The sequence below is a fragment of the Pan troglodytes genome, chromosome 13 (assembly GCF_028858775.2).
Source record: "Pan troglodytes isolate AG18354 chromosome 13, NHGRI_mPanTro3-v2.0_pri, whole genome shotgun sequence".
NCBI classification, from domain to species: Eukaryota; Metazoa; Chordata; class Mammalia; order Primates; family Hominidae; genus Pan; species Pan troglodytes.
In genome coordinates this window covers 39,954,686-39,981,167 of record NC_072411.2, presented here as the reverse complement: position 1 = coordinate 39,981,167, position 26,482 = coordinate 39,954,686, and the positions used below count along the sequence as shown (strand labels likewise).

Here is a 26,482-nt window from a genome sequence, read left to right as displayed (position 1 = left end):
CCTAACCAGCTCCATCTTGCTTCTAACCTCTAAGCTGTCCTTGTTCATTCCTGGGTGTAGAGTGTAGAACTAACTTTGGGAGGATCTTACTTTATAGTGTAAAACAAAGATGTTAACAGCCCTTTCTCTAAACAAACCTCCATCTTGCCTGGGGATTAGACTGCCTTTGTAAGACTAACAAATTAGCCACAAGATTAGAAGTTATGGTTTAGGGAGTCATGCAGCTGGAAGCTACAAGATCTGATCCTCCCTAAACTGCTCCTAAGATCAGTGCTTGAGATATTTTGCAGACCCTGCACTTGATGGATCAGCTGGCACCCAGTTTATTGAAACACTCAGATAGGTAAACTGGCTCATCTGATCCTATGGTCCCCATCCAGGAACGGACTCAGTGAAAGAGGACAGCTTTAATTCCCTATGATTTTATCTCTGACCTAACCAATCAACACTCTGGACTCACTGGCCTTCCTCCACTCACCAAATTATCCTTAAAAACTCTGAATGCCCTGGGAGATGGATTTGAAAAATAATAAAACTCCAGTCTTCTGCACAGTTGGCTCTGTGTGAATTTACTCTTTCTCTATTGCAATTCCCCTGTCTTGATTAATTGGCTCTGTCTAGGCAGTGGGCAAGGTAAACCCACTGGACGTTTACAACACGGAGGCACAGAGAGGTTGAGTGACCAACCCAAAGTTTCACAGGACACAGTAGAGTCAGGATTTGAACACAGACATTCTGACTCCAGACTCTATGCCCTTAACCACTACTCATACTAATTCATTTATCTTTTTTTGTCCATATTTTCATTTATTTTCTTTAACTTACAATAAAACATTGATTTTTACACTGGCTGAGGATGAGGTAAGAATACTGCAAATAGAAAAATCTTAATTGAAAGACATAATTTATCTTATTCTAGCACCAGAAATGATCAGGCCTGTTTTGACCATGAATCACAAACTGTGCTCTCTAGACTTTGGGATGAGATGGCATGGGCTCAGAGTCTGAGAAATCTCTCTCCCTCACTCCCTCTGCTAAGTAGGTTCCATGCTCTATTCAAGTTTCAGAGATTCTGCTTGGTTGGGGCCTGCTCAAGGGCATGAGCCTGCCTTTATGTTACTCCTATGCTTTACACTTGGCACATCACAGACCACGAAAAAATAATCTGGTGGAAATGGCAACTTTGGATTTTTAATCCCAGTTGCTAACATTTTTCCAAATATATTTATCTTTTGAATAATCTAAGGCCCTTATCCCCTTAAGGTTTACATGGCTTACTTTATACTGCTTTTACTTTTCAAGGCAGTTAATATTTTGTAATAACACTTTGTATTCAGTTATGTTCCTTTGCTTAGTTTTCAACTTTGTTATTCTCCAAGCTGATTTTATTAATTAATGCAGAGAGGGTCAGGAGCATATGAATTAATTAGGTGATAGTGAACCAGGAGGAAATCACAGGCCTCAGTGTGAGACAAATCTGGATTTAAATCCTAGGTCTAACTCAGTCCGTGATCTTGAGGAGGTCAAGTAGGTTCACTGGGCTCAGTTTCCAAATCTCTAAAATGTAGGTGACAAAATCTACCTCACAAAATTGTTGAAAGGACAATTACATGTTTGAGAACATGTTACTGTAGTGTCTATAACCTATCAAGTGTATAGCAAATGATGATGATGATGATGATGCTAATTAAAAATATCTATTGAAAGTCCCAGAAGTTTTACTTTAACATGTTGATTTTTGTCCCATGGAAAGGCATATGATTTGGTGGAAATATAACCCCAAAGTTATTATGTATTGCTCTGTAAGATATTAAAAAGTTTTATATATAACCCAAATATCTTAACATTTTAAAATTAAGTGTTCTATAATATCTACCTCCTCAAATATTGTTTGAACTAGTCTTAATATCTAATTGTTTCCCCACCTAATTAATGAGTTGAACAAAATCCTTACCATATATTCATATTATATTTATATCAGTGTCCTAATTATATCTTTTGAAATTATACTTTTTAGCAATAAGGATAAAAGTCATAATCAAAATGTTAGCACTTAGCATGGGAATGATTCTATCAGTCAGGGTTTAGTCAAGAAAAACTGGTTGCTCTAGATAATCCAAATTAAAAAGGCTTAATGCAGATGTCAAGAAGCCTACACAACCATTGGACAACTGGAGGAAGCTGAGGTCAATGAAGCCATGGTGGACAACCTCAGCCTCAGCTCCCAACTGAACAGTTCTCTGTTCATTGTCCATTGTCCTTGAACTTCTAGACATTTCTCTTCAACCATCACAGTCTGCAGTGATGAAGGGCATGGCTTTCTGGTGGAGCCTCTTAGAATCTCACAGCTGTCCACATTTCTGCCTATAACCACCTCTAGCCTGTTGTTCGTTTCAGCCTTCCAAATCTTCAGCAAGAAGGGACTTCTTGGTCAACCAACCTGTAAGCATATGGGGAAAGGCATTCTGCAAATATAGCTCCCAGCTTCTCAAAAGACAGAGGAACCCTTAGAAGGGAGTGTTGGTGATGCCAAATTGGCAGTAAATAACCCATGACTGCAGCTCAGCTTGGCACCTAACTCCGTAGGGCACTCACTTACTTCAGGAAGGGTGCATTTACTCAATAAGGCAGATTAAAGGATCACTTGGTTCATATGGACTCAGAAAAAAGTGGGCTAAGTGATCTTTAAACAGATTTGACCAAGCTGGGGAATACCAAAGACTTACTATTTTTCAATCATCAGAGAACACAGCATGGAATAGCAGGAAGAGTGCCAGACTGGAAGCCAGGGAACCTCAAATTTTCTCTTCTATGAAACAAGGAAAATAGTATCTGTCATGCCTCAGAGGATCACCACAAGCTTAACATATGTGGAAATATTTTAAAGTGTACAAGCACCGTATCAATATTAAGGTCCCCATATGAACATGAAGACCTAAGGTTTACTTGGCTTAGTCCGAAGAAGCTTCCAGTATAAGGCTGGATTGGGAAAGATGAAAATGGAGACATAAAAGTTGGACTGGGGCCAGGTGCAGTGGCTCACGCCAGTAATCCCAGCACTTTGGGAGGCCAAGGCGGGTGGATCATGAGGTCAAGAGATTGAGACCATCCTGGCCAACATGGTGAAACCCCGTCTGTACTAAAAATACAAAAATTAGCTGGGCGTGGTGGTGCATGCCTGTAATCCCAGCTACTCGGGAGTCTGAGGTAGGAGAATCACTTGAACCAGGGAGGCGGAGGTTGTAGTTAGCCGAGATCACACCACTGCACTCCAGCCTGGGCCACAGGAGCGAAACTCCGACTCAAAAAAAAAAAAGTTGGACTGGGAGCCTTACAGAGTTCACACATGTTTGTAACATTCTTCAGATGTGGTCTGCACAAATTGGAGTTATTAGTCCAATTTTATAAAGAAAAATCATGTTTTGAATGTAGCCGAAGAACTTCCTAATTAAAATGATATGATCCTTAAAAGGTTTTTTGGGGGTAATGGAGGGAGGATCCGGAGGATCAAAGTAGAATGCATATATTTGAAAATGAATATAATATTTGGTCAAAGAAAAATAAAAGTTCGACCTAATCAGTTTGCAGAAATGCCTAGAAAATAAACCATCTTCTAAATACATAGTGATTTTAAAGAGGATAAAGTATGAGGAAAGGGTGGAGTTATCTGTCAGAAAAAATTATATAATTTTACAACATTTTATTTTTATTAAAATAGAGCATGGGTTAAAACCACCATGAGAATTAGGTCATCAAACCATCAACAATAGACTAATATTCCCCCCAAATTCCTATGTTGAAATTCCAATTCCCAATATGATGGTATTAGGAGACGGGATCTTTCAAAAGTGATTCGTGATTCATGAATCTGTGAATCAGATTAGTGCTTTTATTAAAGAGATGCAAGAGAGATCCACTGCAAGAGAAAGCCATTGTAAGAGAAGACACAGCGAGAAGACAGTCACTGTCTGTGAACCAGAAAACTGAGCCTCACCAGATACCGATTCTGACAGTGACTTAATCTCAACTTTCCGAGCCTCTAGTACTGTAAGAAATAAATTTATGTTGTTTATAAGCTATCCTGCTTATGGTATTTTTGTAACAAAAATGTTTGTAACAGCCCAAATGGCCTAAGATACCATCCCTAAGTAGGGCAGTCATCGTAAAGTAGTTACAACACAACAAAAACAAGGGGAAGACTTAATTGAAAAAATTCATTCCTGAGACGTAATAAAGCAGGTGAATTTAGTAATGGGAAATGATTCTGCAAGGGACTTTTAGCATTATCACCCTCCAGAAACATGTCAGAAAAATCTAGAACATTATTCTCTGGGTGGGACAGATTTGGGAGAATGCATGCTACCTTATCAGCTCTCTGTTCCTCCCTGGGAGACTGACGCTTCCTAATGCACAACTCAATTCAAAGCAGCAATGTACTCTGAAGTTTCTTCTCTTTCTTTCTTTCTTTCTTTCTTTCTTTCTTTCTTTCTTTCTTTCTTTCTTTCTTCTTTCTTTCTTTTCTTTTTCTTCCTTCCTTCCTTCCTCCTTCTTTCTTTCTTTTCTTTTTCTTCCTTCCTTCCTTCCTTCCTTCCTCTTTCTTTCTTCTTTTCTTTCTATTTCTTTTTTTCTTTCTTTCTTCTTTCTTTCTTTCGTTTTCTTTCTTTCTTTCTTTTTCTCTTTCTTTCTTTCTTTTTCCTTCCTTCTTTCCTTCCTTCCTTCCTTCCTTCTCTTTTTCTTCTTCTTGAAACAAGGTCTTACTCTGTTGCCCAGGCTGGAGTGCACTGGCGTGATTACAGCTCACTGCAGCCTTGAACTCCTGGCCTCAAACCTCTGCCTCCTGAGTAGCTAGTCTACAGGCCTCCACCACCATGCCTGGTTAATTTTTTAAAGGTTTTGTAGAGACAGGGTCTCACTCTCTCACCCAGGTTGGTCTTGAACTCTTGGCCTCAAGTGATCTTCCCACCTCAGCCTCCCAAATTGTTGGGATTATAGGTATGAGCCACTGTGCTCAACCTAGAAAGTATTTTTATGTAAAAATAAATTATGCAGTGGCACTTTATGAACTTCAAAGAAAAAATACTTTCTTTGTGTTGTTCTTATTATATCTGAGAAGAAAAATGATGATTAAATTTCTAAATAAAACATATTCTGTTAATTTACAACTTTTCTCAAAATGGAAGGGTTTAAATTGTGATAAAAAGTAGTAGGTAGAGTGTACACCTATGTTCATAGCAGCATTATTTACGATAGCCAAGATTAGAAACTACCCAAGTGTTCATCTGCACATGAATGGGAAAATAATTTGTATATATATATATATATATATATATATATATATATATATATATGAATATTATTCAGCCTTAAATGGGAATGAGACTCTGACACAATACTACAACGTGGATACATCTTGCAGGCCTGCTAAATGAAATAAGCCACAAAAAGACAAATACTATAAGCCCACTTACATGAAGTGTCTAAAGTAATAAAATTCATAGAAATGGAAAGTAGAATTATGTTTGCCAGGAGCTGAAGAAAGGGGAAAATGAGGAGTTGTTTAATGGCGATAGAGTTTCAGTTGTGACAGATGGAAAAGTTCTGGACATTGATTACACAACAATGGAAATTCACTTAACACTATTGAACTGCACACTCAAAAATGGTTAAGATGGTAAATTTTATGTGTATGTTACCACTATTTAAAAAATTAGTTAAAAATAGTAGACCAAAATTTATTTCTAACGGTGGCTTCCCACCACCATTTGGGGGGGAGTTCTGTTGTGAAATTTTAGGTGATTTACTTTCTCAAATTGTACTGAGTCATGGGTTTGTTTTCCCATGGAAAAATTACTAAAATAAGAGCACGTGGAAACACCTAACACTTAAGTCACTTCCATATTGCAAAGGTATGTCCATAAGACCTTTGACTTTGATAAGATTTATAAAAGCTATGTGGCCTTTTCTTCCTCCTCACTCCATCCCGTCTCCCAGGGCCAGCCTGTTCCTCAAAAGAGTGAAAAACATAGGAAAATTACTGCCAATCATCCAACCAGACTATCTAAATGATGTAAAGTAATTATTAAATTTTACTCAGCCAATACACTGTTTGAGCTTGGATTATAAACCACTGTTTACTCTCACAGTGTCTGGCAAAAAATAGGCGCTCTCATTTTGTTTTCAACAGACAGATGGTGTTTGCCCTTCTAGAGCTCAAGAAGGAGGGTGATCAAGCAAATAGGCTTAAGCACATTTTGAGAAAAGCAACATGGTGCACAGCCCTGGGGCAAGACTATGTTGGGCTCAGGACTTGAGTCTGTCATTTACTAGCTGTGTAATCTTGAGCAATTCACTTAAATATCCTGATCTCATTTTTTTCCTGTGTGAAATGACATTAATAAACAATGTCTGTAACAAGAAATGTAAAGGTCAAACGTAAAGAAATGTAAAATCCTAAGTCCTGCATGCCTTCTACCACTGGTCTAGTCACATGTGCCAGCTGAACATTCCCTGGGCTGCAATTAATGTGACTGATGGTTTTATCCCTGGTTTTCCCAGGATGAAATCTAGACACAGGAATCCTGAAAAATGCCTCTGTGGAAAGATAGATCGAAAGCAGGTCTTCTAAGGGAAGCTGCAGAATGTTTCTCCCTCAGCCTATAGTTTGACAGAATGATAAGATATCAAGATGAAACCCTGAAGACCTGAGGATTTTTCACGCATTTCATTATTCTATTGAAGACCTAAAAAAAAGTGGCTAATAAAGATATTTTTAGAAATTGCTTTAATACGGTTTTTATTAACATTTATTTAATTAACTACATAAAATCTGTATATACAAGAGGCAAAAGATTATTCTTACTCTCAGCCAGACAGTTGCTGATAAGGTAGTGTTGACAGGAATCTCCCTGACTCAACAACCATAAATATGGTTGGAATGTGGTATTTGCTTTTCCTGGAAACAATGCTTCCCACTTACAGAGTTTGTACTCAATATGGTGTTAATACATAGACCTCATCCAACTATCTGTCTGTGGAATCTGAGCTCCTACTCAAGTCAATATCCTGTAATACGCTAAACAGAAAACCTCCTGTATTAGTTTCCTGAGGCCACCATAACAAAGTACCACAAACTGGGTGGCTTAAACAACAAGAATGTATTATCTCACTGTTGTGAAGGTCAGAAGTCCAAAATCAAGGTGTGTTAGTAGGGACACCCTTCCTTGGAAAGCTGCAATCCTTCCTTGCCTCTTTCAGCTTCTGATGGGTCTTGGCATTTCTTGGTCTGTGGCAGCATAACTCCAATCTCTGCTAGAGTTTACAAATGGCCTTATCCCCTGTGTCTTTGTATTTTTCCATCTTCTCATATGGACACCAGGCATTAGATTTTTGTATGCACCATAAATCCAGGGTGGTTTTATTCCAGAATCCTTTTTATATCCCAAATATATCTACAAAGATTCTGTTTTCAAGTAAGGTCACATTCTGATGTTCCAGGTTGGAATGGTCTGAATGTTTGTATACCCCCAAAATTCATGTGCTCAAACTTTTTTTTTTTTTTTTGACACAGTCTTGCTCTGTTACCCAGGCTGGAGTGCAGTGGCACCATCACGGCTCTCTGCAACCTCCACCTCCAGGGTTCAAGTGGTTCTCCTGCCTCAGCCTCCTTGGTAGCTGGGATTACAGGCGTGTGCCACCACGCCCAGCTATTTTTTGTATTTTTAGTAGAGATGGGGTTTCACCACGTTGGCCAGGCTGGTCTCAAACTCCTGACCTCAGGTGATCCTCCCACCTCAGCACACCCAAAGTGCTGGGATTACAGGCATGAGCCACCACGCCCAGCCCATATGTTCAAACTTGATCCCCAATGTGAGAGTATTAACAGATGCAGCTTTTCTTTTAGAGGGGGTGGAGGTGGGGGTGATTAAGCCATAAGGACAGATTCCCCATGAATTGGATTACTGCCCTATAAAGAGGCTTCAGAGACCTTGGTCAACCTTTCTTCCATGTGAGGACACAGCAAGAAGGCACCATCAATGAAGCAGTGAGTAGACCCCTGCCAAACACTGAATAGGAAGTCATCTTGAACTTGCAGCCTCCAGAAACTGTTAGCAATAAATTTTCTCTTGTTTATAAATTACCTAGTCTATGGTATTTTTGTTATAGCAGCTCAAATGAACCAAGACACAGATGTACATAAATTTAGGGAAAAATTATTCAACCCACTATACCTCTTTCCTTTTTTACTAATTCGTATTTAATTAACGATGCATGTGGTTTATTTAGTGACAACAACATCTATGGTCACTATGTGAGACTCTCAGAAAAGGAAATGTAACCATCAGCAGCCAACAGAAACTGGGGGGCAATAGAAATCCTACCTCATTCCCCAAGTTAGAGAAAAAAAAATCAATGCATGGAGATATGAAATAATGCTTTGTGGGTCTGTTTTCCTATAGCTTCTGTATATGTCAATCTTCTATGCTCAGCTTTCTTCATATCTTATTTTTTAATTTTAGTATAAAAATGAATGTTTTGTTGCCTTCAATTTACCATTATTATTTTTTACATCAATTGTTCTTTGTGTGTGTGTATGTGTCGGATTTAGTTTTCTGGAGTGTGAATGCATGTGGTGTGTGTGTATGTGTGTGACCTAAATAAGTTTATCTCCTGAAGAGAAAGCAATATCAGCATTTAAAGATTAGGTTAACAGAACTCACTTTATTAAATGCCTGGTATGTGTCCAGGCCTTGAACTGAGGAATAAGAACAATGATGAGTAAAGACCATCCCTGTTCTCAAGGTGTTTGTAGACTACAAAGGAGCCTGCAACCTTACAGCAAATATAAAGTAAATGGAGCATGTTGCACTCACAGAGGTTCATTCTCACCCATTGTGAAGATACTGGGAGTAATTGGAACTTTGTTGAAGAAAACAAGGAGATCATTTCTGTTTTGTCTGTGCATCACCATGACTACCTAGCACCATGGAGAAAGGGACCCCCTTTCAGAGCACAAACTCTGACCACAGAGGGTCTTTGTCTATCCTTCGTTTTACTCTAAACTTTTCTCAAAATAACCATGGATGAAGCTGGAAAACATCATTCTCAGCAAGCTAACACAGGAACAGAAAACCAAACACTGCATGTTCTCACTCATAAGTGGGAATTGAACAATGAGAACACACGGACACAGGGAGAGAAACATCACACACCAGGGCCTGTCAGGGGTGGGGGCAAGGGGAGGGATAGCATTAGGAGAAATACCCAATGTAGATGACGGGTTGATGGGTACAGCAAACCACCATGGCACATGTATACCTATGTAACAAACTTGCACATTCTGCACATGTATCCCAGAATTCAAAGTATAATAAAGTAAATAAATAACCCTTTGTGAAGCTGTACTTCTGGAGAAAAGCCCACACAACTATGGGACATTAAGTATGCATCACAAGTAAGATTTTAAAAATAATTTAAAAAGTATTATTTCTGCTTTTGTTTCCTTGTCATTAAAAAAGGTTTCTATCTTCCTCAACCCCTCAAGATCAGCGCTTTAGCTGCATGTAAATGCCTTCTTGCATTGGATTCTTCCCATAAACTTCCCTGCTCATTTCTCTCACGGATTGGGCCTTCTATGACTGCACATATATAGTCGCTTCAGAATAGAAAGCTGCTTTCTTCCTTATCAAGGTATGGCTTTTCCGATGTCCCCTCTTGCTTTGCCAAGTTGAATTCCAAAGTTGTGTCAAATCTCAGCTAAATCAGTGTATTTGCCTTTCCTGCCTATGGCATTAATTGCACTTTACCGCTGCTATTATTTTCCATGTAACTTCTTAGTTAATTCCTTAATGTATTTTGGGATACCATTTGGGTATGGAGATATTATGGAAATGATGTGGAAAGGGAATTAACTTCAGTGCTACAGGTCAGAGTTACTTAGTTACTTTTAAGCATTTGTTTTTGCACCTTCTTTTTTGGTCCCTGGGAGCCTTGGACAATAAGCTGTTATCCACTTTACATTTCTGAATTATACTTACATGAATCTGGTGCCAGAGAAAGTTCAGTGGTAAAGAATTAAAACTGATTATTCCACTGTTTACAGTCAGAGCTGGTGACTAATGAGGGTGCCTCTACTGACTCCTATAACCGTTGCTAACCTTCCTCAGAGGAGTAAAGTTCATTGAGACCCAGTATCCTCTAGACTCCTATTTTCCTCCACATAAAACTATACATTTTGTTAAAAAATTGGATCTGGAGTTTTACTCTCTCAGGCATTAACTAGCAATTCACTTTAAGAAAAGTACAAGGAGAGGGGACAGAATGAAAATTATAAGTTACCCTTTGGATGGGCATATGAAGGGCCCATTTACTCACAGAGTATAAGAAATGGAATGTGTATATTATCGAAAAGCAAACTGGAGTCAGCCATGAAGATGTGAATGTAAGAGAGGGGATTCTCCATTTTATTTTTATTTTCTTTTTTAACTTAAGAGCTAATTTTACTAATAAAGCAAAAATCCCTGTCTGCCTGGCCCATCATACTCAGGAGAATATAGACAGACTAGGCACATGACAATGGCATAGATCTACTTGGGTTTGTGCCTGTCGAAAGGGGAGAAATTGTTCTTTTAGGATCCAGACTTTGAAGGCAAATAAATGAAAATTTCAGTCCCAACCCCACATACTCCTCATTGTGTGGTCTTTATTAAGTTTCTGAAAATGTTTAAGTTTTGACTTTGTCAGCTAGAAAGTGGAAATAATCATTTAAGCCATAAGTACCAGGTCCTGGCTGGGTCAGTTGGCATGCTTTAAAAAGGATAACTGAAGGGGGTTTTATCAAGAGTTCATTCAGGGTATGGACAAAGCTAAGGAACCCACTAGGAGTAGGGAGGCACCCAGGGACTAGTGGTGGTGAAGGCCATTCCCACCATCAGGCCTGTAGGGATAGGGGAGGTAAGAGCTCTTATCAGAGCATTGGGGAACTTGCACATGGGAGAGACTATCCAGCAAGAGCTGCTTCAGTGAGGGATGCTGCCACCGCCACTGCCACATCACTGTCTGGTCGGCGGGGGGGTTGGCGGGGGTGGGTGGGGGTGGGTGGGGGTGGAATAAACCCCACTAAGGCTCTTTCCTCTTGCTTTCCAATCCCACAGCAGTGTGCTCCATTGGCTGCACTTAAAATAAAGTCAGAGGACAAAGGAAGAGAGTGGCTAAGGAGATGAGCTTCCTTTGCACAAAATCAGGTTAGAAAAGGATCAAGAGTGGATATGAGGAGCAAATGGAGAATTTTCAGCATCTCTCTGTATTAGATGGCTGTTGTTTGCCCAGTATCTCTTCTTTTGAGTAAACGCTATGCCTCACTCCATAAAACTTGAATGAGGCTGAAATAACATGTTACTCTCCTCCAATGACCAAGACCAGAGAACTTTATCGCCCTACTCTCTAGCCAATCAATCAAATTCAACTTTGAGATTTAATACAGGGTCTCTGGAAAACAGATAATCTCTTTTTCATTTGGATTATGAGCCATAAGGATGTTGACTTGGGCCAAACAACAGTCACCTTTCCAACTATATAGAAAGAACTTGCCCTTCAGCAAAGACAATGCAAAAAGAGCACAGAAGAGTCCAGGAATAGGGAGAAAGAGGCAGGCCCATGGTGACTTTGTTTGAGGCCCTTTGTTTAATTATATCTAAAGGCAGTTATGCTTTTTAACATTTCAGTAATATGATTCTTTAATATCCTATATTGGAAGAGTCAAAAAGGTTAATAAGGAAATATGAAGCACCCAGAGGTTAGCAAGAGCAGAAAGTCTCTATGATACCAGAAGTGGACGACAAAGGGAGGCTGTGGCACTATGGGATTCTCTGAGTTGGGGCCTCAGTAGGACCTGGAATCATGGAGAAGGAACTGCTTAGGAAATGCTGAAGCTGCCAGGCTGGAACCATGGCAAAGAATGCACAACAGAAACCGAAACCAGAGAAGAGATACGACCTCAAGTACAGAGAGTGAGAAGAAATAGTCTGGCTTCTCCTTCCCTTCCACCCTTTGGATGCCCTCTTCTCTGCCTTCACTTAGCTAAACCTAATTGTGAGACTAACATTCAGAACTGAGCAGGAAACGGGGCAGGATATGGCTTTCAGAACAAACAAGTAATACACATGGTCAGGACACATTCATTCTTTTTGACTCTTTCCTTCCAAAATGCATTACAAACTTTAGTGAAGGATACACAATTTTTTTGTTGTTGTTGTTAAATCTCAGAGAATGGGGGTCAGGTTATTTCCTGCTTAGAGAGTTGAGTGGGTTACAACATAAGACAAGGCAATTTGGTCTGATATTCAAGTTCGTTGAGACTATTGCCATAATTTATGGCATGGAATAACATGATAGAAAAATGTAAAGGTAAATTGAAATCCAGTCAAATTAGGCTACTTGCTCTTTTTTGTTAGAGCATATTGTCCTGAACTTGCTAATAATATTCCTTCTGCCAGGCTTAACATCTTCTTCCCCATTTTTCTTTACTGAGATTTTACCTTCACATCACAAATTGTTATTCCTTCAAGAAACATACTGGCTTGTCCAAACTTTGTTGTATCTCTCCCTTCTTAAATTCTTATATCATTCCCATGGCACTTAACAAATTAGATCTTGTGTTTTAGATATTGAAATTTCTATCATGTGTTTGATAATAGATTGTGATTTCTGCAAAGGCAAAGAGTGCTTTCCTCAACTTTGTATCCTTTAGGGTGGGTTTAAATGATCTCTTATACCTACTAGCTGTTTGATAAATGTTTGTTGTAGCAACAAACATGAACCTGAAACAGTAATGCAGAACCTTATGTTCTAGTATTTTCTACGTCACATTAGTGTGACTTGCAGAGTGGCTCAGCTTAGCTTTCCCTATGCACAATAAGTTCAGACTAGATGAATTCCAGGGTCCCTCCTGGCCCTTTCACTTCCCTAATTTCAAGTAGAAGTTGGAAGATAAAATTTGTAAGCAGAAATTTTATAGTTCTATTATGGAATTTCTACTTGGGGAAAGCTAACATTTCATGATCTCATTCTTGCTGGATTCTTTCTCAAGATTTTCCATGGAGCTGAAATTTATCCATGACCTTGAGAAAGACATGCAAATGCTTCATGATCCTCACTCCACTTTCTTGTCCCTAATGCTTTTCTCCTCTGATGATTACTCATTTCACACCCCAAAAGCAACTCATTTTATAAACGTTTGTACAGCACAGCAAGCAGTAAAGAATAAGAAATTATAAAATATTATATCCTATGAAGAAACACTGCTCCTAATGCATCCACAAAGAACCAAGTTTATAAATGCTGGTTTGTCAATTATAATGGTAAAATATGTATTTATATAATACATATGATATGATGGATGCTATTGGAGTGGGTTCGGCATATTTATTAAAATTTATTTTTATGAAAAAAGATTAAAAAAAGAAATGTCTGCTGTAAGCAGTTACATGAAAATGGATAAATACAAAAGCAAGCACAAGGGTATTCAGTAGAGAATTTTGAGCCTGAACAATCAAGTTTCAGGCAAATCTTGCGTGGTTCATAATTTTAGCCCTTTATTATGCAAAGCTGCCAATTCAATTTTACAATGCAAAGAAATGTTTGGCATGATTATCAAGTTATATTTACTGTTCTGTGGATCTACTAAAAGATGCACTATCTTGAAAGAGTCTGTTCAAATTACCTTTGAACACACTTTTAGATCCTCATTGGTAAGCAAAAGTTGACAGATTAAAATGTATTCTTTCTTAACTAGCATCAGCATGTGAAACTTTAGAAAAACTGGTAGAGCAAATGATGATTCAGTTGCAGAGCCAGACAAATAATTTCCAAATCAACAAATTCAAACAGAGAAAAAAAGTTGCTGATCTTAGATGAATTGCCACATGTTGCCACTTCCTTTCACATGTGTCTTGGTAGAAAAACTCTCATATAGAATTTTTCCCACCCATCAGAATAAAGTAGTTGTTATCTCAATTTCCTATCTCCTCTTCTGCATCTCACCTTCTGAGGAGAGAAATATTAGAATCTCAAAGTATTCATTGCTAAACCCAGAGATAAGGGATTGGGATGCAAGTTGGAAAAACCAGGAAAGTACTAAATTCTGGACCTCTCTTCCCCCTCTGGCTTCTCTCTCATCTCTCTCTCTCTCCCTCTCCCTCTTTCTAAAAGAAGGCTTTGAAAGAGTTTTATGTATTTGCAGAATCAAATTTCTCTCCTCTCTTCTCTCTTCAGGGCACGCTGTTCAGGCTTTTGTTGTCATCTCTCCTCTAAAACTGTTTCAGTCAACATTGTCAATTATCTCAATGCAACTGACACCAAAGTTCTAGTTTCAAGCTTTGTCTAACTCAACTGTAGCAGCATGAAACACAATTTATTACTCTTTGCTCCTTGAAGCATTGTCTTGTCTCCCAGGAATATACACTGCCAGTGTTCCTTCTCTTATTGCCTGCTTTTTTTTTCAAGGTTCCTTGCTGGTTCCTCTTTTTCTTTCTGACAAGTAGAAGTATTTCATGGCTCAGGCCTTGAAACTCTTCCCTTATCTATCTATCTATCTATCTATCTATCTATCTATCTATCTATCCATTCGCACTCACTTTCCTCTTGAGTTCTTCTAGTCTTGTGGTAATTTCTAAATACATAACTTTAGTTTCAGCCTCTTTCCCAAAGTATTGATTCAGAGATCCAGCTGACTACTTGATGTCTCCACTTGAATGTTCAACGGCCATCTCAGAGTCAACATGTCCAGAACCAGGCTTCTATATTCAATCCAACCTCCCCAAACATGCTTCTGCTCAGCCTGCCCCAACTCAGTGGATGGTGACACCATTGTTCTAGTCAAGACTGGGACAAGGGTGAAGCAAGCCAGCCACTTGGGCACAACATTTAAGGCATTGAAAGCATCAAGGAAGTGCTGACCTTGCTTTTGTATGGCTATGCAAGGGCTTCCTTAAATTTTATGTCCTCAACATCTCACTTGGCTCACCCTAGTACCATCCCTGCTTCTTGCTCAAGCCAAAAACTTCAGCATCATCCTGTATGCCTCTGTTTCTCCCATTTCCAATCTACCAGGATATCTTATTGGCTCTACATTCATTAATATTAAAGTGTTTGATCCAGTAATTAAAAAAATAATTAGATATATCAAAAGTAATGGAGGAGTTTTTTTAAAAAAATATATATAATTCTTATCCTAAAGAAGGAAAACCAAAATTCTGCTCTTATTTTCACAAAGGCAGGGAGCTAAGAGAAGGGAGACATACTGTTTCAGAGTGTTTAAAAATGTAATAGACTTTGATTTTTAGGCCAGTTTTAGGTTTACAGAAAATGTGAGCAAAATATACGGGGTTCCTGTATACTCTGTCCCCCCACCAATCTCCGGTTTTTCCTATTATTAACATTTTGTGTTGGTGTGGCACATTTGTTACAATTGATGAACCAATATTCATGCATTATGATTAACTAACATCCATAGTTTATATTAGGGTTTAGTCCCTGTGTTGTACGGTTCTATGGGCTTTGCTAAATGTATTATGTCATATTTCCCATTACAGTATCTTAAAGAATAGTTTCACTGCCCTAACAATCTTCAGGGGCTTATTTCCCCTCAGCTAGCAGTGACATCTTTAGGTACAAGTACACACCACCTATAACAACTTAATTTCTTGCCTTCTGGGCAAGCCAGGGCAGTGACTGAGGGCAGTCACAATGTCACCTATCTTCCATTCAGCAGCCTGTGTTTGTCGCAGGGTCCAGGGTTCCTGGGTCCAGCCTATGTGCCCCAACGGTGTTCTCCTACACTCGAAGACAGTGAACTTCCAGGCACGTCACAAATGCCAGGTGCTCTGCAAAGCTGTCCTGATTCCTCCTAGCAACATGCGTTGCCACATTTTCTTTATTCTAAGGTGTCAGGCACATGATCATGGTGTTCATCAGGCTGTCTGATCGTCCGATTATATGTCAGTCTCCCAGAATAGATCATGGGCTTTTTAAGGGCAGAAGCTCTGTCTTAGTCATCTGTGTCTTCCTTAGGGCCTGTACTTGCAATTTGTTGATGATATGAAAAGAGTTGGGGTTGTGAGGGGGAGGAAGAAGGATAGAGGAATGAATAAAGGGAAAAGAGGGAAAGAAAAAAGACAGGAAGAAAGGGAAGGTGTTTGTACCCATGCACTTGGTCACAGGTTGCTATGGGTGGGCACAGGTGTTCAGCACCACAACGACGGGAAGATGAGCAAGAGAGGGCATCTCTGAGTCAGGATTGGTGCATTTCTCACACCCAACGATCCAGCCACATCGTTGAAAAATCTGGGATATTGTACTTTTTCCCATCAGCAGCTCTAGTTGCACATGAGAGACTACTGCCTGCTATTTCACTGACTTCATAAAGTCCTAGAACCTCAGGGTTAATGAGTTCTTGGTTACATGGAACAGCTTTGTTTGATAGGTTATTCTAGTTTTATATGTAAGAAAACTTGGTGTTCTTATATTATTTAATATATTGATTTGCTACATTGTATAAAAAGACAAATAAATGAGACTTCTTTAAACTGTCTTAGAAGATGTCTCAAGTCTCCCGTGGCTCTCAAACCTCAGTGTGGACAGGCAGTTCATGACATTTGTTGTCCATAGTGTACTTGTTTGGACAATTTCTCAACTGCCAAACAGCAGTGATGTTTTCTGCGACAGATGAATTACAAAACAAAACATTTCACATTTTGTCCTCCCGCTGATAGAAATCTTTGTGATCCTAAACAATTAAAACTCTTTAGTTTAAATTGGAAGTATTATTAAGGAAAGTTGAAATTTTATGATGAAATTGAAGATTCAAAAATGTATCTATATTTGGGAATATTGATTATGATTTTAATGTTAATTTTTTTGAGCCGATACCATTTCCAAAAACTTAACCTACAGAAATACTAAAACATGCACAGTTATAGCTTAAAAGAATGTGGTGAAATTATTTGCAGTAGGGCAAAATTTAAAACAATGCAAATGGTTTTCAAAGAGGATTAAGTAACTATATTTAATGATGAGTAAGTAGTAGGTTAAAAAAGGAATTATTTTTAATAATAAGAAAAATAAAGATTCTAAGATACATATTTAGTGAAGAAAGTCTCAGGATCACATGTTTGCTCTCATTTCATTTTTGCAAAACAAACAAGAATAAAAACAAAAGCTACACACATGCGTGCACACACACCGCAAGACACTTGTGAATTGAAGGGGGTAATGTTAATATTCACACAGGAACCATCAGTATGATATAGGAGTGTCAAGAAAACCAGGATCTATAACCACCTTAATTTAAGGGACTTTATGTTCTGTATTATACCTTACTATCTATAATAATAAAATTAAATTTTCCATACTTAAAGTATCTATAAAAAATAAATTGAGTAAATTGTATACTTGGATCTCAAGTCCAGTTCCTCTAGTTCTCTCAGAACTATCTCCCTTCATTTCAAAGTTCATGGATTGATTTTTGTTTTTCATAACATGTACCACTGTATTTTAAATTTACACATCACCAGGGCATTCTTTTTTCTTGTTCTTTTATTATTAGAACATACATTTAATCCCTTCTGACAATCTAGCCATTGTAAACCTCCCAGGTTTATCAACTGTCATCATCCAAGTACCCACAGCACAAATTTCTGGTATTACAATGGTCTTAAATTTTGTCCTTTGGATTTTTTGAAAATAAATTACAGTGTCTATTTACATGGATAAAGAGTGACCACTGTCTTCAGCTGGTTCCTGTTGATAATGAGGCCAAGACTGGGGCCTTCACTGAATTCCCACATGTGCTTGGTTGCAAGCCACACTCAGGTGACAGTCTTGCAGTTGCTCCTATTGGTCACATGAAGACTGGGAAAGAGAGTGCATCAGATCAATATAAACTTATTTCTCTTGCAAAACATAACAACTCAAGGCACATGCATTGTGAATATTGGGTCAGAAGCATTATCTTCATATTCAAAGACTAGCATGTAATTATCAAGAACAGAAATATAAAGAACATAAATAGCCTGATGATAGAATTGGTACACATTTATTATTAGAAATTCTATTTGAAATCCAGAGAAGAGTAACTGAATGGATAAAAACATACTGGATATTAGATGACAGAGAATATGAGAAAATTTCAACTTTTTTTCCGGTTGAATTTAGCAATGTTTTGCTCCTTAGTTGACTGATTGAATAATTTGCCTCTCCCAGCATGTAAATTCTCAGAGATATTCTTTCTGCCATTGTGCCAATCTAGGTCACAGCTAGGATAGGATTTATATGCTGTCCTGGTCAATATCCTTCAGAAATGCCCAGCAGAACACAGGCACAAATATTCTCCTTCAACAAATACTCATTGAATATGAAATCAGACTTCTGCTGGTACTGAGGTACCAGTACTTCTACTGGTACAGAGTCATCTGGAGGGCTTGTTATGAGGCCTCATTCAGTATGAGGCAAAGGTTGTGAAGTTTGCATTTAAGTTTTTAAAAAGTCATGTATAAGGAGTGGCCACCATGATGATTAAACACATTATATAGTGCTCTTATAAAATTTGATCAAAACCCACAAACTTCAATGACAATAAGTAATTGGTCGTACTTGATCTGTTCATTCTGAAAAAACGGAGTCTTGTCCTATACAACAGGGCCGGAGCAGTTGCAACATGCACCAGTTGGAACATGTTTAAAAGCTAATGGATAGCATTGGTTTACATTTCATATAAGACAAACAGAGTAAATTAAGGACACATTTCTAGTATCTTCAGATATTCAAACAAGTAAATATTTCATATATCTCAGTTTGTTCCTTTATTTGTGAAACACATTTATTTTCATTTTGATAAAAATGTCTCAAAAATGCCTTAATAATTTGTGCTTTGGTGAGGGAAATTTGGAAATAATGAATGTGAGCTAATCCTCTGTTTGTGACTTAAGGGTCCTCATTTGAAATTATCAGCTTTGGAGCTATGCTTTTATAACGTGATGCTCATTGGGTTTTTGAGGTATAATGCCTGTCTCTAAACTGAATTGCCCCAAACTGCTTTATAGTAGTTGATTTCACTACCAATGTTCTCTCCTTCACTCTTATTTTGTATTTCAGTATACCAAATTTACAATGTTTTTGTTGGTTTTGTTAGCAACAGAAACATCAGGTGAATTAAAAGACACCAAGATAAGTACTCATCAAACTAAAAAGTTAAGTGTAATTAGACGTTATTTTTGCCAGAGGGTGGGTGGGTAAATTTAGCATAATGCAGTAGTTCTCAGTCTTGAGCATGCTTCAGAGTCATCTGGAGGGTTTGTTAAAATGCAGGTTGTTGGGTCCCACCCCAGAGCCTCTGTTTCAGCAGATCTCGGGTGAGGCCTGAGAATGTGCATTTCTAGCACTTTTCCAGTGGATGCTGCCCATCTGAGGACTACACATTGAGAGCTACTTGCTGCAGAGAAAAGTGGAACGGGGATAGTTTAAAGAATCAGTAAGTGTTTAAGGTTTCAGGAAATGTTTGGAAGTCTTCAAGTAGAAAAAGGGGAATGTTAACTTTCTCTTCACATATTGGGCATTACCTTTATGGAACTCTAACACAAAGAGGGTGAGCTGTGGGAAAAAATCAAGGGATTTGTATAAAATGATAGATTACAGTTACCTGTTAGTTCACAAAATGATTTCGGGAAGATATGTTAAATAATCCCAACATTATAAACTGATACCACATCGAGCGACCTCACTCTCCAAAATCCTCTCATGTTCCCTTTGTGCTGGCCTGGATGGACCATTGGTTGGACCCCATGTGGCATTCCTAATGTCTCTATATTCTGATCCATTGGTTGCCACTAAAGTGCTTTGCCGACAGATTTTGTTCTCAGTTAGTGCACGGCGCTGAAGAGAAAATCACTTTGCAAATCCAGTGATTTCATGGGCCACTAGGCTCTCTGGATTCTCTATTACCCAGTTTATCTTTTGTTCATTTAATGCATTGCAAACAACATTGAATTAGTTTGTTGGACAATTAGGTAAGATATTAAGCTAAAGATGTACATATAAATATGTCAAGTCATTATTTTAAGAATACATCTGTAAGGCATAGTTGGAGAAGGCTTTTTCTTGTGAACCCTGTGAAGGCTTTTCCCCGCAACTCTGTAATAGTTCAACAGGTACCAACTTTTATAAATAATACTTGTTTCTCAGAGGTGTTCACAAGTGAGAAAAAGAATTTTCTATAATGGATGTTTTAAAAAATCACTTCCAAGGAAATTAGTTCTTGTAAACCTCCTGAAATAAACATCAGGAAATTAAATTGGTGTTTGTTTGTTAGTAGAATGAACATCCGCAAGCAAATCCAAGATTGCAAATGTTTTAGCTCAGGCCTAGTTTCTAGTCTCTGAAAGACCCTTCCTTCCTGAGCTATGACCACCTAAAGCCCTCCTACAGCTTCACCATTGCCTTAACTTTCAGCATGAATCCTGAAATGATGCTAAGGAGATTTACATGACTACATGTCTATAAGCTATGGTTTCATCATTTTTTTCTTTGTCTGAGCTAATGCTGAGAAAATACCCTGGTTCTGCTAAGTGGATCTCAGTCTGTTACTTAGTCTCCTGCTCTCCGGGCACCCAAGTCTGATTCCTCAGCACCCAAGTCTGATTCCTCAGCTTGATCCTCTTTTGTTTCCTGTGATCGTCCTCAGGAAGGGGTGTCCCAGTCCTGGATCCTGGACCACTGTCTTGGACCCTCCTCTGAAATGCCAAATATTCTTAATTTCAATTTGCTATCCTTCTTGTAAGGATGAATTGTCTCATACCGCATCCAAATGTTTGGACAGGCCAACACTTCATTTGCAACCCTCTGTGGGTATCTACTTACCTGAACTACAACCTGCTATCACTTGATCCTGTTGGACAGGCTACTGTAGCCTCGCTTTACATCTGTGATGGAATCCATCCACCCAGATCCTATTCAGTAATAGAGCCTTTTCTCAAATCCCAGCCCGTTCTCATCTGAGCTACATGACAATAAGTAATTAATTGGTCTTACTTGGTCTGTTCATTCTGAAAACACTGAGTCCTTACTGAATGGAGTTTCATAAGGACTGAGTTGTTATGGAACCATATTATACATGGGAGTGATGGACATGAACAAGCTACAATATCTCTCTTGAAGAAACTCATTCATTCATTCTTTTTTTTTTTTCTTTTTTTTTTTTTTGAGACAGTCTCATTGTCTCACCCAGGCTGGAGTGCAGTGGCATAATCTTGGCTCACTGCAACCTCCGCCTCCTAGACTCAAGCGATTCTCCTGCCTCAGCCCCCTGAGTAGCTGAGATTACAAAATTAGCCTGCCGCCATGCCAGACTAATTTTTTTTAAAATTATTTTTAGTAGAGACAGAGTTTTGCCAAGTTGGCCGGCCGGGTCTCCAACTCCTGACCTGAAGTGATCTGCCCGCCTCAGCCTCCCAAAGTGCTGGGATTACAGGCATGAGCCACCGCACCTGGGTCATTTTTGATGACAGGGCAAACAAGCAAACAATTGAAATACAGGTTGAGTATTCCTTATCCAAAATTCTCAGGACAAGATGTGTTTTGGATTTTTAAAAAATTTTTCAATATTTGCATTAAACTTACTGGTTGACATCCCAAATTCAAAAATCTGAAATCTGAAAAGCTTTAATGAGCATTTCCTTTTGAGCAGGACCTTTGAGCATCGTGTCAGTATTCAAAAAATGTGAATTTCAGAATTTTGGATTAGGAATGCTCAACCTATACAATACTTTAACCATAAATTCTGAGAACCTTTCTTTAAAGGATGTAGTAGAAGAGGTCAGACAATTGTCCTTCCATAAACATTCATTCTGTCATTTGCTCAAACCCCACTGTGTTTCAGGCATTTTGTTAACACATCGGGAATGGACCCAGAGGGCCTTTCTGAGAATTGTGTTAGACCCAGATATTCACCCAGGCCCAGAGCATCCAAGACCTTTTGCCTCCAAATACCAATGATAATTTGTCTTGTGGTCCTAAGATGTTAATCAGAGCTGCTTATAATAGACAGCCTCTGAAACTGGCTTCTCTCCCCTGTAGCCCCAGATGGTCTACCCTGGACCCTGAATACATTAGGTTTGGGGATTCTAAGTGCAGTCACTTTGTTGCCAGGTCCACTTTCTTTCCAGAACCTCTGAATTAAATGTCAGCCTGTTTTCATTGTTCCCTTTCTGATTAGCTGTAGCTGGATATACTGAAGGAATGAAAGTTTTCTGAGCTGACTGCACTGATAAACCTAGAAGGAGACCATGGTGATAATTGCTTTATAATTTTCAAAAGTCAGCATTAACTGCTGAGTAGCAGAGTGGATTACATTTGCGTTTTCAGTGGAAATGATCACTGTGATGTCCTTACTGCCTCCTAACTCATGAAAGGAACAACTGGCTGGTCCCTGGAACTCCCTGCGTGACTGGTGATTGCCCACGGACTTCTAAAACAGTCTTTACTCTGAAGATGTGAATGTTGCCCATGGCCTTCAGCTGATGGATGATATCTGGGCCTGAGATGGCAATATCAGGTATTTCTGAAGACATCCTAGGGAAATGTGGGGATTGCCATGGTGCCTCTGAGCTTACCTCTAGAACAGATACTTTGATAAGCACTTTTGTTTCTTTCTCTGAATTCTAAATCAGCCCTAGAATGCTGGAGGATAATTCTGAAACAAGCCCTACCCAGTCAATTTTCCTAAAGTTTCATGAGGATTCTGAAGAGCAGTGACAGGTGTTGGACTAAAACCAGGGAGGAAGGCCAAGGTGAGGAGAGCACTCATAGGCAGTGGGTGGACAGAGGTCATCCAGAGGCTTGCAGAAAATAGGACCAAAGCCATGGCCCCAGACAGGAGTGGCAATCCTAAGTGCAGTTTTAGTTGCGCTTTTGAGATAATGGAAGTACAAAATCAGTCACTTAACCTCTTTTAACGTCAGTTTATTCATCTGCAAAACATTGACATGCTACCTCACAGCATTCTTCACATGTAATAAGAAACGGCATGTTAAAATACTAAACAAAGCTTAAGAAGTGATGCAAAGACACTATTAGGGTAGAATGTAGATTATAGTTCTATCACTTATCTCTTTCTTATTTTCTTATTTTCTGAGAAGCTCTCATGAACATTGAGTTAATTATTTCTTTTCCCTCCTTATTTATGAGCATACATGTCTTATTCAAGGTTTAAAATATCACTTGGAAATTAAAAAGGGGTTTCACAAATATAGTCATATTCCTTATTTGTTCACAATATTTTGTCCCAAAATGTTGCTTTTTAAAAAATAAAAGAACTACTTATAAAATTGTGATACAGTCAAGGCAGACTATAAACAAATGCTCACCAGCCAACAGAAGAAATCTATCCTGCAATATGGAAGACTTTCCCAGTGTACCATGATAGTTCCTTAAAGCTGTTATGACTTATTCCATAAACTTGTATTTAGAGACTTTTAAATATGCAGATTATTGGCCTGAGAAACCATTTCATCTCCAAAGGAACATTTGCAGGCTGTCGTGCAAATCTGCATTTGAGCAACTTTCACATTATGATCTTAGTGAATTCTTGACCAGATGGACTTGAACAGCTGCCACCCATGCTTGGGAAGTCCCTTTGCTTGAGAAGACAAAATAGCTCATTTGTTTGCAATTCTTTCCTGAAAGTACACAAGGGCAATTTTCTACATTGTGAATTACTTCTATCAGAACAACATTTTCCCTGAAAGACCATAGCTCATTATACTATTTAGAAACAAACAAACAAAAATACATACAAACATTTTTTGGGGAGTTTTATAATTTGTGCCCAGAAGGGACAAGTTTCTTTTCAGATTAAGTTTTAAAAAATGTTCCTTTATTGCTGTTATGTTCAAGCTGACATGGAGGTTATAACTGAGAGAACCCCCCTCTGAAATAATAATGCCTTACATTTGTATAGTACTTTATACTTTTCAAAGTGCTTTCAGGCACATTATTTCATTTGATCTTCAAAACAGCCCAGTGAGGCAGGTAAAGTGGGTGTTTTTATTCATTACATTTTAGATAAGGAAATAGGTTCAGACTGCAAATATTATCTGAGTATCTACTAACTCCATCGTATTGTTCTAGGTGTCATAGAGGATAGAATAACACGTATTCCTAAAAGAAGAATCTTGGTTTTAGATAAGACATAACAACACAAAGCTAAATAATACATAAATGTACAATATGGTTCAAAAGATGACAAAAGACAATATATGGTCATAGTATTAGAAGCACGAGCAAACTGTATTCTGGCAGATTAAGGGAGACTTCTTAAAGCAGGTGCCACCTGAATATATATGCCTGGAAGGAGGTTTGGAATTTGTGGAATATTTACTCTTTGGCATCATAATCACCTTCTCATATAACCTTAGAATAGAAGAGCTTTTGGCATTCATCTAGTTTGTTCTGATACTAGATGTTGGCACTCCCTATAGCACCCTAGGCAAAAATGTTGGAATAGCTATGAGTCTTAAAAATTCTATCTTATGAAACCCCGTCTCTACTAAAAGTACAAAAAAAAAAAAAAAAAAAAACCACAAAAATTAGCCGGGAGTGGTGGCGGGCACCTGTAGTCTCAGCTACTCGGGAGGCTGAGACAGGAGAATGGTGTGAACCTGGGAGGCGGAGGTTGCAGTGGGCCGAGATCGCACCACTGCACTCCAGCCTGGGTGACAGAGCGAGACTCCGTCTCAAAAAAAAAAAAAAAAAAGTTCTATCTTATATGCAGCTGCAATCTCCATTTCTATAATTCTACCCTCTTGACTAGAATAAAACAAGACTAATTTATTTTCTCTTTCTGTGGAAAGCCTTTAATATGTCTGTAGTCAGCATGATAGCTTGATCTGCCTTTAGTCTTTTCTTCCTTCCATTTAATCTTAAAGCTTCTGGAGATACAGTCATTATTTTACTGCTGGGCCCCTATTTTATTTGTCCAAATTATCTGTAACTTTGGCCATCCCAAATTGACACACTATTGTAGATATGCAGATTTGAATGAGACTCTAAAAACTATCATTATCTTTCCAATTCACTGCCAGCATGTCCAATAATACTGCTAGTTGTGAACAATTCTCACATATAAGAGTAACTAACTTTTGTGTAAAAGCGGCATAATTAATGTGCCTGGAATGAGTCATGGATGTCTTCCTAAAGAACAAAGGCCACCTTCCTGAAGAACAAAGACCACCTTCATTGTGATGGCTTTTTTCTTTTTCTTTTGTATTTTTCTTAAGCCATTAATGATCTATGCATGTCTGCACAGATGATACTTGCTTAAGGAACTAACACCAAATCTCTAATACAATAACAATTTTTGGTATTTTGTTTCTCATTTTTATTACTGGGAAAGTAAAAATTAACAGCTCGTGTAAATTAATAATCCAATACTGACCTCTGGTGTGTAATGAAGAAATTGCTTACTGGATGAACTAGTGGATGCTTGGGAAAAGTTTTATGTTTTAATATAAGAATGTCTTTCTCCAAGCAAAGAAGTTTCCTAGGCTATAATTAAAAATGTGGAAAGTGGGAAAAGTAAATCTAAGTAACTGAATGTAGAGAATGTCTCTGTGGTAGTTTTTAGTAGTGGGTAAGTAAAAAGGAAAAGAGAGAACAACTGACATTAGAACTGCCCCGTTCAAAAATGTTTGTTTTTTTTTTAATTTGGCCAGCTTTTAAGAAACTAAACACAGTGAGTTGCAAATGAATGATCTACCCTCCCTCACTTGACTATATTTGAATTGGACTTAAAAAAATGCTGTTTTGAATTTCTCTAAGTCACCTCCTCAGATGGTAGATGTGTTTTCATTGCCTGCCACTCCCCAAAGTGTCTCTCCATTTATTTCAGACACAAGGTCCCAAAGTCACAATTTTCTAGTCTTATTTGCTCTTCTTTGCTATCTTGTAATTTTCTAAAGCCAGACCATATGCCTGCTTTATAATTCAAAGGCATAATATTTGTTAGGCTAGTTCTTGATTCAGGTTTCTCATTCTCCTCCCTATTTTCAGTATGTGCCCTTCCCTCCCACTCTATGCTCAAGCCAAATTATTTATCTAGCATTTCCCCCAGTGGTACCTTCTGAGCAGAGGTACTGCAGAGTGCACAGATATGGCTGAAATGAGTCAGTCACTTTGCAGACAGAGGTGTAAGCCATGTAGGTTTAGGCCTCTACTGCCACCAGAGACCCTATTGCTGGGCTACTCCCTCCTGTAGCAGTGCTCATAGCACCTTAGAAATTCACCTGTTGAGGGAGTATCACTGGGCCAGTCGTCAATGAACCCAGATGCCAATTTAATCCTGGCACTGCCCCTGACTTGTTATGGGACTTTCTGCAATTCAGTTCAACTCCTAGGCTATGAGACTTCTATTTTATAATCTGTAACAAAGGGTGATTAG

The 26,482-nt window shown here is 38.5% G+C and overlaps 1 long non-coding RNA gene across 1 annotated transcript in view; it reads left to right on the top strand.

Annotated features, from left to right (window-relative positions):
• Positions 1 to 7,931: 7,931 nt before the first annotated feature.
• The window catches only part of LOC104005189 (uncharacterized), a 49,544-nt gene continuing 30,993 nt past the window's right edge, over positions 7,932 to 26,482 (top strand). The window contains exons 1-2 of the long non-coding RNA XR_001716084.3: positions 7,932 to 8,041; positions 9,516 to 9,687. This is a non-coding gene — a long non-coding RNA (uncharacterized LOC104005189). The remainder of the gene's footprint in view (positions 8,042 to 9,515; positions 9,688 to 26,482) is intronic.